The sequence below is a fragment of the Pelophylax lessonae genome, assembly GCF_965119305.1.
Source record: "Pelophylax lessonae genome assembly, chromosome: 7".
NCBI classification, from domain to species: Eukaryota; Metazoa; Chordata; class Amphibia; order Anura; family Ranidae; genus Pelophylax; species Pelophylax lessonae.
Genome location: NC_138774.1, coordinates 142390832 through 142403847, shown reverse-complemented (window position 1 = coordinate 142403847; position 13016 = coordinate 142390832). Strand labels below are relative to the sequence as shown.

Sequence of the window (13016 nt, the reverse complement as noted above, 5' to 3'; positions counted from 1 at the left end):
AATAATAATAATAATCCTTTATAAATGGCTCCTGGGACCAACTGTTGAACATGCTATGGTTAACTTGGATATAATTAAATGGAACCAGACAGCCTCACCAGAATTGCATAACACTTAGGAGAAGTATTCTCCAGGATGTCGAGGAAAGACTTGTAATTTCCTATATAAATCTTAGGGCGATGACCAGGTAAAGATAAATTTGGTAATTTGGTCCAATCCTTTTTGAATAGCATTGGACAAAAGAGTGCAAAAGTGTACTTTTTAGTCAACAAATTAGTTCATTCTCTGGCCACCATACTGAAGTTCTGGGTTGTCAATACATACCACTACTACAGTGTCAACCAATTGCAATTAGAGGGCACACAGAATAAAAAAATGAAATGGGCCTTGTGACCTCATCAACCTTAACAACTTCCAAGATGAATTTAGCCATTTAGACATAAATATGAATAATTTGTTTCAGGCAAAGTTCACCCATCCAACTTGTTCTCCTACTGCCTGGATCACACTGGAGAAGTTTATTTATTTAACCTACATTGCAACATTTGATTTAGCTAGTAGCAGTTAGTCACATGCAATTTGTTCTGTAATGTCGAAGGTGTTTCACTGCGTATCCAAGCAGCTTCAACTTCAACTTCCAAGCAGTTAGAACTGAAAAAACTGCTTGAATAAGCAGCAAAATGTCCTTAACACTGCAGAACAAATTCAGATGAACATGTTAACTTCTACTAGCTATACCATGCCCTGGATAAATGAGCACCTTTAAACACATTTGATCTAGTACATTGCATGACAATACTCAGTTAGTTGGGTTTTCTTTTATCCTTGAAATCACCAATAGCTCTATGCAAAGATGTTTCTGACTGCACTTTGTTTTGAAAGATCTCTATTAGATGACAAGATGCAGAGCATTCTGCACATTGTGTTTAGTGCATTAATTGCTGCGTGCCTGATGATTTAATGTGCCCTCCTTTGAACCGACTGTTCTTCTAGTGTGTTAAGGAGAGGCGTTTTATTTTCCCTGATTTATTCCAGAAACATGCCGAGTTTCTGACCTTTGTTTGTGGCTAATATCAGCAGAGAGCATTAATCTTGGTAAGCCTTCTTTTCTAACAGCAGGGTATGAAAATATAACAGCTCTGCATATGGCAGAATAAACATATACTGTATCACATTTAAAGGAACTCAAGATCATTTCAAGGTTGGATCCCTACATGGCTCAAATTTACCCTGAAGGTCTTTTAGTACTGAGCAATAAAACAAAATGATCATTTTAATATCAACATATAAACTAAGCACAAGCAAATATCTATACTATCCAACATAACATTTTACCATAAGAATGGCAAATTCATTCTATCTGTCTACTATATATACATCTTTATTTCCCACCTAAACGAATGTCATTAACCTACCTGCCTATCTATCTATCTATCTATCTATCTATCTATCTATCTATCTATCTATCTATCTATCTATCTATCTATCTATCTATCTATCTATCTATCTATCTATCTATCTATCTATCTATCTATCTATCTATCTATCTATCTATCTATCTATCTATCAGAATCTGGTTCAGCGGTACATGGTAGCCAATCAGCTTCTAAATTCTGCTTGTTCAATTAAATTTTGACTATAACATCTAGAAGCTAATTAGGTACTAATCAGCTTCTAGATTTGTTACCGATTAGTTGCACAGCTGTACCAGATTCTGCATGGACAAGTATTAGTAAATCTCCCCCTATTTGACTTAGTCGAATAAAGAGCAATCGCAGTCTTATGGCATGTCTGTGGTCTAGAGCCGAATATCTGGCGACATTGGCCACTTCAATAAAAACCGGCCAACATTCGGCCCATGTATATGGCAGTTGGTCCAAAAAAGAAGCCAGCCGTTTGGCTGGCTTCTGTCGGATGTGCATGCTTGAAAGTGGTTTCAAGCCAAGTGGTTCCCCATCAGTGCTCTCTGCTGCTTGTCCCCCATGTCAGAACACAACAGCTCAGTGTACTTGTAGTTCTTTTTTTCTTCATAATATGGTTAAGAAGAAAGTAGAACGTGGCAAATCTCCCAAATTACCACCACCTACTCTATGCAAAATAAAAAAAGTGATATACAAAAATGAAGCAAGAGGGACCAAGAGAACCAGAGGACAATGTACTTCCCATTTGATTTGAAGAGTTATATAAAAAGCAATTTTTTAAATTTTTTATTTCTGCAGTTTAATGAAACACAATTTTAGCCATGTATAGCACTGTGCTTGATTGCTTCACTTTGGGTCCTTCCTGTCCTGGTGGCAGGTGGTCATTAGGAGAAGAAATTAAATCTCCCTAACTGGGACACAGACAGCAATAAAAACCTAACAGAGGTTCTAACTCTTCCTTACTCAAAGAAAAGATTAAAGAGTAACTCCTCTTTTGTTGAGAAAAAAAACCCATTCCCCTTTGGGTGATCTATGTACATTGTCTGTGTTCATGTACTGAGTGAATCTGTATGGGAGTGGTTTTGTAATTATCATTTAGCTGCTGCACCTGCAGGGCACAAATAAGGAAAGTGGTAGGGTCTGCATCCCTTTCAACATGATTTTCCATTGTGAGTATCTCACCAAAAACAACATTTTTGTTGCAGAGGATGCCAAAAATCTGACTTGTATCTAAGTGCAGACTTCTGGGAAAGCAGAAAATTACATTTTCAGGGGGTGTTCCTTACTGTCTGTGTACAGAACACCTCCAGGTAGCCATATTGCATTGCATTTTACAAATTCCAGTGCTACAGATTAAAAAAGAAAGGTCATTTTTAAAAACATTCAATTACAAACTGACTTGAGTCGTGATTGTATACACTATATATATTTTTTTATTTGCAAAGTTTTTTTAACACGAAAGTGGAGTTAATCTCAAAATAACCATACTTACCAGGCAAGTACTGGATTATAACAACTAACAAATGACACGGCATATACTGCAAGCAATGTTTTTCATATTGTTAATTGTAAACATTTGAATTCAATTAGATTGGTTCAAGGTGATAAGTAGAAATTGAATTGTTAGTAAGAAGAAACAATTTGCCTACCTCCAATGAAAAAGTCATGCAATCTTTCCGTATTAGGCCTTTGTAGGGAAGGGATTGATTCTAAAAATTCTAATATCCTAGGACTTACTTGCAGTTGTTACTGGAAATACTGTAGGTTTTTCTATTCATGAGACTGCATAGCAGTGCTTTGGCATTGATCAGCCGATCAAATGACACGAATAATTAGCATATAAACCAGATCTTCAGCAGGCTAAGATCACATGCATAGATTGTTAATATGGAATGCAATTAATTAATAGCAATTCTATTTTGGACACTTATTTACATATTGGAGGGCAGCAAGCTTCTACATTAAATGCATTGCCCAATGTGCTATGAATGTTAAAGATTACTGGGAGCTTGTTAATGGCTGTGTGACAGTAACGTCCAGAGTGTGATTGTTTCATAAATATTTAACCGATTTGGTTAGATAACCAAAGAAGAAATGTCTATTCATTTTTTTTCTGTTTGCATCATTCAGCGATCATTTTGGGTATTATTATTATTAATATTATTATTATTCAGCGATCATTCAGCGATCATTTTTGGTATTATTATTAAGGATTTCTATAGCGCCAGCAATTTACGCAGCGCTTTACAATATTAGAGGGAGACAGTACATATACAATACAATAAAATACAAGAGGATTTAGAGGGCTCAGAAGAGCTTACAATCTAAATATAAATAATGATAAATGATAAATAAATATGCTATGAAATATTTAAAATAGCTATTCACCTAAACACAGCTTCCCAACCCAGGCTCCAAGCTGGAAGTCTTTATCATACACATATATTAGAAAACTTGTTCAAAGCTTACCTATCAAACGTCTTGGAGAACAACTGAATGGGTGCATATTAACTGCATACCTATGCAGATGTAGTTGTTGTACCATCAAGTTTTTATTTTCCCCGATACAATACACTAATGGGTATTGATCAGGCATGGCAGCATTTGGTATCCTATTTCTTGTTTAATGATTATGGAGATGAGGTCTAAAACTTTATATTAAGCTATAACCACAGTCAAAAATGTTACAAGCATGGTAATATAGTCTAGGTGTGGTCATGTGCAGTATATTATGAACACACATTATGACCTATTTAATAATTACTTGCAATAATCAGGTCTTGTAGGGGTTATCTCCCAAGAGACAACCAGCAGTTGCTAGAGTCTGATACACTTATTGATGCAGACACAATTTTCCATCATTAAAGTACTTCAAGTGGCAAATTATTTAAGTTGTATAAATTATTTAGGTAAAAAAAACGAGATTGGAATTTTTAGGAACGATGAAACTGATTCGTAGATGACTGTGAAGTGGGCCATTAAAGGTAACTCAGCCACATCAGATATTTTCGAAATGAATTACAAATTGAAGATTCTCCTGAATATGCATGTTGATTTATGCAATCTCTGTACTGCATATACCCATAAATATAAATAAAAAAAATAGGATAAATGGCAGCGGGTAAGTACCCAGATTGTTTTTTATAGTGTAGCGCGAAGGCTTGCAGGTCCATTTGGAAAAATAGGAAACTAAACGTCCTTAGAATTCTTGGTGGAATACAGTAATACTTTAATAAAATTAGGGACATGAGGATTGTATAAACCGTGCACAAAATATTTTCACAAATTTTGAAGGATCTAAGAGTTACTGGTTCTTTGAGAAAACAAAATATGTACCATACTCAGTGAAAGCCGACTATTAGCTCATTCTGTGCATTTTATCTTATCACGGAATGGGGCAATGTATTAACTCACAAAAGTTTCTGCTTTCAGCGCTGTTGCACTTTGAATAAAAATAGCGCGGTCATGCAACACTGTACCCATATGACATTTTTATCATTTTTTTTAAACAAATAGAGCTTTCTTTTAGTGGGATTTAATCACCACAGGGTTTTTTTTTTATTATTTGCTAAATAAACAAATAAAGACCCAAAATGTTGAAATAAAAGCAAAAAAAAAAAAACACTTTTTCATAGTTTGTTCTAAAATTTTGCAAACAGGTAAATTTTTCTCCTTCACTGATGTGTTGATGTGCGTGATTAAGCTTCACTGATGGGCACTGATAGGCTGCACTGATGGGCACTGATGAGGTGGCACTGATGAGGCTGCCCTGAGAGGCAGCCATGATGGGCACTGATAGGTGGCACTAGTAGGTGACACTGATGAGGAGGCACTGATTGGCAGAACTGGTGGGCACAGATTGGCAGCACTGGTAGGCAAAGATTGGCAGCACTTGTGGGCAATGTTGGGACTGCACTGATAATCAGGACATGAACCCGTTATCATCTCTCTTTTCCCCACGCTCTGTCAGCACGAGGAAAGGAGTGCCAATAACCAACTTCTGTTTACATCCATGATCAGCTGTGATTGGACACAGCTGATAATGTGGTAAAGAGCCACTGATTGGCTCTTTACCTTAATCAGTGATCAGCAGTGTTTCGGAGGACACTGCGATCACAGAGCACGCCGCCGGCACCTAACAGTGGGCACACGGCGGTCATAATCACAGAACTAGCCAGCCGCGCAGTAGCCGTCATTCAGCTATAGCGCCACCGCCATCGGCAAGTGGTTAAAGTGTGTTACCCCAACATTTCATATTCCTGATATGTGCCTGCTGTACCATGTACTTGTATGAGAAAGTCTCCTGTTCTCTTTGTATTGCTTCCTTTGTGTGAAATCACTGGTGTTCCTGCCAGTCCCTCTGCTTTCCTATTAAAAACTGACCACACTAAGCAGGAGAACACATCATTGTCAGTTCTCAAAAGGTGCTGCCTGCTTTCCTCCAATGATCAGACTTGTTCTGACACACCCTCTTTGCACAGCTTTTCACTGGCAAGCTCAGTGTACTGCTGCTTCTCCTCCCCCCAGCTCTTATGCAGCTGAGAACAGAGGGAATGTGATCACTTATTAAAAAGGTGAAACAAGGTATTTATAATGTTTTTTTTTTCATATCTTTCATTTCTATTTAGAACTGAAGGGGTTGTTTTACAAAGTGATGGTTTACAACCACTTTAACATAAGGAATACAAGGTCTCGTGCACACTGGGTGTTTGTCCAACTCTCATAAACACCTTTCTCCTGGCAGGAAAAAGCAGCATCAAAAATGTGTTTAAATGCATTTAGACATGTTTAGAAGCATCAAGCGCTTGGGTGTTAATTCATTTAATTTTCCAGAATATTAATTTAATTCTGGCCATAGAAATAAATTAACGTACAAACACTAAATGCGCTTAGCGTTAACACACATTTAGACACGCTTACACGGGCTGAAATACTCCAAGCATTTTTTCTGTCAAAATGCTGCTGCTTCTGAATTTTCTGGTAGTGGGTTTTTTTATTGCCTCTGTGATGCCTCTTAATGCCTGCAAATATGTGCATGGACACATAGGTTAACAATGTGCTACATTCAGAGACAGAAAAAAGTCAAACACTCCAAAAAGTGGCGTTTTTAATGCCCAGTGTGCATGAGGCCTAAGCCATATGTTAAAGGACCTGGATTTTTGCTGGGACAACCTGATTTTTAGGCCTGCATAAATCTATCTCTTCTAAAAAGAGAAGTACACCAATTTTTCATCTAATTTGTGCTCTTTCACAAGTTCAAACCCATAAAAAAAATTAAAGCACTCCAAACTTTCAAGGAACTACAGCATATTCATCCCTGAAGGGTTAGATGTGAAGCTTTGGAATAAGCAGAGGTCAATAAAAAGTGCCCTTTTTTGTGAAGATGTAATAATGGTCAATGTTCCATGAAAATGTGGTATGCATCTCTTTTTTGACAAAAAAAAAAAGCTGCTCTGATTCACTAATTTCTTTGTGTGAATTTCCAGTTGAGTTACTGAATTTGTTGAGCAACAGGCTATTATCAACAGACGCTATAGACAGACAGAATAACAAGCGAAAAATGCAGAGAGCTCTTCCTGCTGGTTAAAATAAGAGATGCAAGAAAAAAAAAATATATATATATATCTATATCTATATATATATTTTTTTGGGCCTGATTGTAATAAGGAAAGAAATTATAATCAGTATAAAACCACTAAAAATGCCCTTCACAAAAAGTGAATACATTTACTAACTATGCAAGGAGAACTGGAAAAAAAACTTTTACTTTTTTTAATAGTTTAGTGGGAAATGTACAGAACATGTTTTCAAAATATAGTTGCATGATAAATGTATCAGTAACTCATTTGGTAATGTTCCATGGATAAAGCAGTGTAACTTTAAAATAGGCATTTGCAGTTTTATCCAGTCATATTGTGTGTATATATATATATATATATATATATATATATATATATATATATATTACAGTTGTGTTCAAAATTATTCAACCCCCAATGCTGTAAAGGGTTTTAGGGAATTTAGTGTACATTTGTAATTGTATTCAGAATGAAATCCTACAAGGACTTCTTAACCTCCCTGGCGGTATGATTATGTCTGGAAGTTCATACCAAAAGCGGTACAATTATTTTCATGGAAATTTGGTGTTATGTATTATAGGCCTACAATTCTTAGTAATTACTGACTTAAACCTGAGCAAAGCAAGACTCTAGTAGACATCCCAGATGTGATAAATTTTGAAACACAAAATCATGAATTATAATCTCATAAATAATGTAATTTTATTCAATAATGCAGTAAATAAGGAAATTTGTCAAAGAAAGAAAATTCAATACAAATGCTGCGTGTGATAAATCTTGAAACAAGGAACTACACAAAGTCCAACGTCACAGTCTGGACAATGGAACCTAGTTTCCTTTCGGACTTTCTTTCCATTTCTATCGCGTTTCGAGCAGCAAACAACACACATCCTGGTTGGTGCTGCCTTTTTTGCAGTTGGCGGAATATAGTCTGCAAAGTGACGGCCGGTCAGACGCTGTGGGTTGACCACGTCAACAGCGCGACGTCCAGGTCTATTTTCAACTCCTGATGGTGTCTGGTACTTTGCAAAAATCTGCTCAGCCACCTTCCAGACAAACTCGGAATGAGCAAGAGGGTTTTCACTGTTGGCTTTGTGCAGGATGTAAGCGTTCCATAGACATTGTTCCAGAAGGTGTCTAAATATTTTTTTATAGTATTTTTTTTGCTGTTTTCGTACAGCGGGATAGAAGGTCATGGCCTGATCGGCTCTGTCCACACCTCCCATTGTTTTGTTATAGTCAATTACGACCTGTGGTTTCAGCACATCAGTCCCACGTTTTGTATGGACCGTGGCAGTGGAGGTAGTGTGAACAGTGCTCAGAAGACACACATCCTTCTTGTCTCTCCATCTCATTGCCATCATCTTTCCCTTCTGCCAGGCAACCATCTCTCCGGTTTTTAGTTTTTTTTTGGCAAAAAAAGATGGCATGTCTCGACGGTTAGGCCGAACGGTACCATATGCGTCGGTTCTATTTTGTAGCAAAGTATCATATAGTTCCGGGGAGGTATAGAAGTTGTCCGTCGTCAAACAATATCCCTGGTTCAGCAAGGGGTCAAGAAGTGTCAGGACGGATGATGTGGCAATCCCATAGTCGCTGTACCTAGGGTTGAATTTAGTGCCTTTGCCGGTGTAAATTATGGAATTCCATATGTACCCCGTGGATGACTCGCAGAGCATATATGTTTTGATGCCAAACCGCGCTCTTTTTGATGCGATGTACTGAATCCAACTTAGTCGACCCTTGTAGGCCATCAAACTCTCATCCACGCTGATGTCCCTTTCTGGCACGTAGGTCCGCTGGAAATTTCCCACAATAAGTTGCCATACCTCCCAGATCTTTTTCAGTTTGGGTGCAGGATGCGTGGCCTCGTCAAATTCCTCATTGTTTGTGAAGTGGAAATACTTCATAATCAGGGAGAAGCGATACTCAGACATCACGGTCCCAAAGAACGGTGTGGCCAGTAACCTGTTGGTGGTCCAGTACCATTTTTGGAACGGTTTCCCCACCAACCCCTGAAGAAAGAGGAGTCCCAAAAACAGCCACATGTCCTCTTTTGTTACCGGTTCCCACCTTCTGCTTCGGGAAAGCCTGGCTTGCAGCGTTCCGGATTGCTGCTGTTGGTAGCGATTCGTCTCGGCGACAATTAATTCAATGACCTCCTCAGTGAGGAATAATTGCAGGTAGGCCAGAGGATTGTCACGCTCGACATCTACCTTCATCCCAGGTGATCCGGTGAAGGGGAATCTTGGGGGCGCTACCTGGTCCGCATCGCAATCAATAGCGCACCAAGTGCGCACATCGCTGAGGTCAGGGTCATCGCCGTTCTCACTTGCCAGATCCGTGTCAGTGTCAGTGTCGGACGACAAATCACCGCATGACTCGCTATCGCTCACTTCCGCGAGCACCTCCGGGTCGCTGTCGCTGCCGCTGTCATTCAGCTGGTCCAAAAGCGGTTTAGACTGGCGCTTTTTTGATGCCATAATATATACTTTTTTTTTGGGCACAAATCACAAGTTTACTGAAGAGAGGGGCACTGTACTGTCAGATGTGTGATTATCTGAGGTGATACAGTGTAATCCTATCAGATTACAGTGTATCACCTCTTTTATTTTGTTTCACTTTTCAAATTTCCCGCCCAGTTCCGCTCCCGTGCGCCGCCTCTGCTCGCAGGGAACGGAACCAGGAAGTCAGACGCCGGTCACCCGGCGATCGGAGCGAAGGACATCGCTGGATCGCCGGGACAAGGTAAGTGGAATGCTTCTGGGAGCCAAGGGAGGCTCCGCTGGCACTCTGCAACTCTACCCCGAGCGTGACTCGGGGTTACCGCTCTTGATATGAAAATTCAACCCCGAGTCACGCTCGGGATTACCGCCTAGGAGGTTAAAGAACCATATGCAACTAAAATGACATCAATTGGTTTTGTAATACAGTAGTAAATGTTTCTTTTGTGAATTCTTCATTGACACAATTATTCAACCCCTTAAAGACTACCACTCTGAAGAACAGAGGTTCATTGAAGTGTTTTCAATCAGGTATTGAAAACACCTGTGGATGTCAGGGAGCAGCAATAAAGCCTAATAAGCACCAATTAGGCAGCTTCAAAATGACTGTGATACTCAGCTCCTTCTAGACATTTACTGGTGTGGTTACAAAAATGGTGAAGTCAAGAGAATGGTCCAGGAAGACAAGAGAAGAGGTGATTACTCTTCACAGGAAGGGCAATGGCTATAAGAAGATTGAAAAGATGTTAAACATACCAAGAGACACCATAGGAAGCATCATTCGCAAATTCAAGGCAAAGGGCACTGTTGAAACGCTACCTGGACGTGGCAGAAAGAAGATGCTGACTTTGACTGCTGTGCGCTACCTGAAGTGTAGAGTGGAGAAAAGTCCCCGTGTGACTGCTGAGGAACTGAGAAAAGATTTGTCAGATGTGGGTACTGAAGTTTCTGCTCAGACAATACGATGCACACTGCGTAATGAAGGCCTCCATGCCAGAACTCCCAGGCGCACCCCCTTGCTGTGTCCAAAGAATAAGAAGAGTCGACTGCAGTATGCCAAAAGTCATGTGGACAAACCACAGAAGTTTTGGGATAGTGTTCTGTGGACTGATGAAACAAAATTAGAACTGTTTGGGCCCATGGATCAACGCTATGTTTGGAGGAGGAAGAACAAGGCCTATGAAGAAAAGAACACCGTGCCTACTGTGAAGCATAGCGGGGGTCAATCATGCTTTGGGGCTGTTTTGCTTCTGCAGGTACAGGGAAGCTTCAGCGTGTACAAGGTACCATTAATTCTCTTCAGTACCAGGAGATATTGGATGACAATGTGATGCAGTCCATCACAAACCTGAGGCTTGGGAGACGTTGGACCATTCAACAGGACAATGATCCCAAGCATACCTCCAAGTCCACTAGAGCATGGTTGCAGATTAAAGGCTGGAACATTTTGGAGTGGCCATCACAGTCACCAGACTTAAATCCGATTGAGAACCTCTGGTGGGACTTAAAGAAAGCAGTTGCAGTGCACAAGCCTAAGAATGTGACTGAACTGGAGGCTTTTGCCCATGGCGAATGGGCGAAGATACCCTTAGATCGCTGCAAGACACTTGTGTCAAGTTATGCTTCACGTTTAAAAGCTGTTATAACTGTAAAAGGATGTTGTACTAAGTATTAAGATTGAATGTCACTTGGGGGTTGAATAAAACTGATAATGATGTGAGCACAGAAAAGACATTTGTGGTTATTTCATTATAAACGTTGTTATATTTGTCTGACCTACACGTGCCTCTTTGATTTAATTGTAAGCAGGATGACTGAATGATCAAAATCAATGTCAAACTGGCCAAAACAATCAATTTCAGTGGGGGTTGAATAATTTTGAACACAACTGTATATATATATATATATATATATATATATATATATATATATATATAGCTTTAGGTTTTCGGCCATTTTTAACCATAAGGATTTGCCCCTAAATGACCAGGCCCTATTTTGAGATTTGGCACTGCGTTATCGGAAAATTGCGCGGTCGTGCAACGCTGTACCCAAATAAAATTGAGGTCCTTTTTTCCCAAAAATAGAGCTTTTTTTTGGTGGTATTTGATCACCTCTGCGGTTTTTAGATTTTGCACTATACACAAAAAAGAGCGACAATTTTGAAAAAAAGCCATATTTTTCACTTTCTGTTATAAAACATTCCCAAGAAAAACATTTTAAAAATCTATTTTTTTGAACAATTTAGGCCAATTTGTATTCTGCTACATATTTTTGGAAAAAAAATCCCAAAAAGCGTATTTTAATGGGTTTGTGCAAAAGTTATAGCATTTACAAACTACGGGATAGGTTTTTGGACTTTTTATTTTTTATTAGTAATGGCGACGATCTGCGATATTTAGCGGGACTGCGACATTGCGGATAGACAGATCGGACCCCTAACTGACATTTTTGACACTTTTTGCGGACCAGTGACACTAATACAGTAATCAGTGCTAAATATTGTGCACTGTTACTGTATAAATGACACTGGCCGGGAAGGGGTTAATACTGGGGGTGATCAAAGGGGATAAATGTATGCCTCTGTGCTTACTGACTGTGTGTGTGTGTTGGGGGGGGGGGGTGGTTCTGTGACAGACACAGAGAGATCGCAGTTTTAAGCTTAGCTTAGCTGAAACTGGTGATTTGTCCCTGCTTGTCTGAGAGAAGATCCGCCTGCTTTGTTTACGTAAGCAAGTGGGTCTTCTCTTCGTTTCCTGGGCGATCGTGGGAGGAAGGCGGTGATCGCCGCCTCTGCTCCCGTGGCCCGCCTCCCGCTGTGTCTAAACACAGCCGGAGTGCGGCTCCGGCAGCGTGCGCGCACTGCCAAAAGCACATGCACTCCAGTCCCGTAGTACTACTTGACTGGACACAGCCGAGCTGCCCTGCTGCAGTAAATAGCCGGTGGGCGGTCGGCAAGTGGTTAAAGAAACAGACTTTTGTTAAAGGTTTTCATACAAGTTTTGGTTGAAAAACTACCTGTCCATAAGACACACAGAGGTGGGCTCAGCCCTGCCCCCAACTTCCTCGTCACTGGCTCTGATTGACAGCAGAGGGAGCCAATGGCTCGCTGCTATATCTGAGCAAATGAGGAGAAAAATAGCCAAGAGAGTCTCGGCTCTTATGCACATCGCTGGATTGAGATTGGGCGCGGGTATGTATTTGGGGGGGGAGGGGCTGCAGGGGGAAGCTGCATGCAAAAGCTTTTTTTTTTACACCTCCAGCACAGTAGCAGGACAAGTTTCAGATGTTAATGAGTTATATGCATCATACTTTTCAGACAAAGAAGGAAAATTACTGTTCTGCTGGAAGAAAAGCAGCTCTGTCATTTCTGTAATACTATTTAAAAGGCTTTTAGAAAAGGAGTGCAGACCCTAAACCTCTAGATCTCTTACTGAGATCCCCAATACCCAGGACATTCCTACATCATATGAGAAAAAGGCTTGGTCACTTTCCAAGTCTTGGTATTGGTT

The 13016-nt window shown here is 39.9% G+C and overlaps 1 protein-coding gene across 1 annotated transcript in view; it reads right to left on the bottom strand.

Annotated features, from left to right (window-relative positions):
- The window catches only part of MAMLD1 (mastermind like domain containing 1), a 278328-nt gene that overhangs the window by 113874 nt on the left and 151438 nt on the right, over positions 1–13016 (bottom strand). The gene's annotated exons all lie outside the window — the stretch shown is intronic.